Below are 2,857 nucleotides of genomic sequence, written 5' to 3'. Positions count from 1 at the left end.
TCAGGTCCAGAAGTCAGGTCAGCTGGTGAAAGATGGAAGGATAAGTGCTGGCAGGAAGCTCAGAAACGTGCACCGTGGGCAGGGGGATGAAGCCTGGGGGTCTAGATGCCTTTTGATAATCACTGCTCTTCAATTCGGACAATAAAATATACTGCAATACCTGCTGGCGGCTTTAAATCCAGAACAGGAAGACAGAAAGGCCTCTTCCCTTTCATAACAAAGTAATGATTCCCCTCCTCATGCGCAAGGAAGGTTCGTTGCTTTCTCACGTGTGCAGTGAGTGCACATTTTCCTTTTCTTTGTTGCACACTGCCTGTACATCTTCCCTCAATGTTGCGTTTTAGCACTCAACGTTTTGTACCTAGGGAAAACGTGGTACTTCCCTCCTAATGGTGCTCATTTGTGGCTATTGTGGCTGCACTGTTCTGTGCAATGTGGTTGTGTGAGTCTCATGGACATCTAGGGGACTTCCTCTGATGGTAACGGCGACAACCACTATCCTTACCCATGCTTATGCCATTTTGTGAACTTCTTTTCATTTTAATCGTCGTCATCATCTAACATTTCTGAGTGAAGAGACATAAGACAAAATACCACAGGAGGCCAATGGCAACTCCAGCAGCAACATATTCATTCCTGCATCAGCTTTCACAGCTCAGACCTCACTTCAAAAGATAGATGGAATGTTCACCTGTGTGCCCTAGTTCAGGGGTCCCCAAACCTTTTGAGCCTGCGGGCACACTTGGAATTCTGGCACAGCAAGGTGGGTGCAGCAACAAAATGGCTTCCACAAAATGGCTGCCATAGGAGGTGGAGCTAGCCACAAAATGATTGCCACAGCTTAACTTCAGTGACCCAGTGCAGATCCTTGTGCTGTGGTGACAGCTGCTACCAAAGCAACATTTTTAAAAAAATCTGCATGGCCAATCAAATCTCCAATAGTGAACCAGATGTTTTGCTGAGCAAAAGCTCTACCTGGCCCCACCCACTTCCTTAAAACACTTGGCAGGCACATTAGGGACCTCTGTCCTATTGGATCTGCTGGAGTGAGTGCTGGCTCACAAAAACTTAGGCTGGAATAAATGTTGTTATTCTTTAAGGTGCCATTGAGCTCCTGCTTTATTTTTCCAGTGCAGCTGCCCATCTGGAATTGTCATCATATATATAGACAGCGCAAGAGCGTCAGAAGCACTTTCAACGCTTTCTAAACTGTGAGCTTTTTTTGAGCTCCAAGCACCAGGTCTTTCCTTGCTCAGCTGTATTGCAAGCAGCCAACTAACTCCAAAAGGAGATCAGATGTGTTGCAAAATGCAGGTTGGTTCCTCTCTAAAGAAACTGCTCTGTATTATGAAACAGCTCTGCTTTGATGTAGCAAGAGCAGCAGAGAATGGAAGAGATGATTACTTGTATTGGATCATCATCAATCAGTTATTTAAAGATGAACAAACTCAGCTCTGGGTAGTTGAACTGCAGTCACCAGGCTACAGGCGGTTTTACTTGAGGCTGCCTTATACTGAATCAGACCCTGGGCTGAAGCTGCCTTATACTGAATCAGACCCTTGGTCCATCAAAGTCATTTCTGTCTACTCTGACCAGCAGCGGCTCTCCAGGGTCTCAGGCAGAGGTCTTTCACATCACCTACTTGCCTAGTACCTTTACCTGGAGATGCCGGGGATTAAACCTGGGACCTTCTGCATGCCAAGCAGATGCTCTACCACTGAGCCAAAGCATAAGACATGCAGTAAACAAGGTGATACATACATTAAGCATATTGCAATAGACTACAGTCCTACACTGTTCTCACCTCTCTTCCATTTTATCCACACAACAACACTGTGAGGTAGCTTTGGATGAGTGTGTATGACTGGCACAGTTAGGGTCACCCAGCAAGCTTCCATGGCAGAGTAAGGATTTGAACATAGGTCTCCTAAATCCTCATCTGACTCTCTAACCACTATACCATGCTGGCTGGTATAGTGGTACAGTCTTTGAGTAACCAAGGGCAAAACACACACACAAAAACCCCTTCAATAATGAGAAAATATTTATTCCAATATCAACAAATGGAATAAAATATCACTCATGTTAAGAAAAGAAATGCATCAAGGTAACATTTAGCTAGGTCAATGGGTTTGTAACCTCTGATCCACTACTGACCACCAAGTACACAACATGACTGCCAAGACAGAAGTAATAAATCAGGACATAAAAGCAACACCTGAGGTAAGGCAACTCTGTTTATATAGAAATGCATGATGTTTTTATTTGTTGTTTTTATGTATGCATGTATGTATTTATTTATTTATATCTTTATTTTTATTTATGTATTGACATTATTTATAGTCCCCCTAGGGGTGTGCATTCGGATATGCCAAACGGAAAAAAGAGGCACCATTTTAATGGAGCCAAAAAAAGCCAACATTTTTGGCTTTTTCTCAGCTTTTTCAGGTTCATTATCTTTGCAGGGCTCGGGGGGCTGTTTTTGAGGTAGAGTCACCAAATTTGCATTGTAGCTGCAGGTGACTCTCATTATAAGAACCCCCAAGTTTGATGAAGATTGGGTCAGGGGGTCCAATTTTATGGGCCCCCAAAGAGAGTGTCTTATGTTTTTATGTGTTCCTACCCATCCATTGGAAACAATGGAAGACAATTTGGGGGCCCATAAAAGTGGACCCCCCCCTTACCCAAACTTGGGGGTTCTTGTAAGGAGAGGCACCTGCAGCTCTGCTGAAAATGTGGTGCCTCTACCTCAAAAACACCCCCCCCCCAGAACCCCAAAAAGACTCTCCCAAGAGTGCAATGTTACTGGAAATGTTTCCTGTGCTTGGATGTTTATACCCCCCCAGAACAATCTAGG

Source organism: Euleptes europaea, chromosome 6 (assembly GCF_029931775.1).
Source record: "Euleptes europaea isolate rEulEur1 chromosome 6, rEulEur1.hap1, whole genome shotgun sequence".
In the NCBI taxonomy this organism is placed as follows: domain Eukaryota; kingdom Metazoa; phylum Chordata; class Lepidosauria; order Squamata; family Sphaerodactylidae; genus Euleptes; species Euleptes europaea.
The sequence above is the reverse complement of the archived record's forward strand: the minus strand, read 5'-3'. Positions refer to the sequence as shown.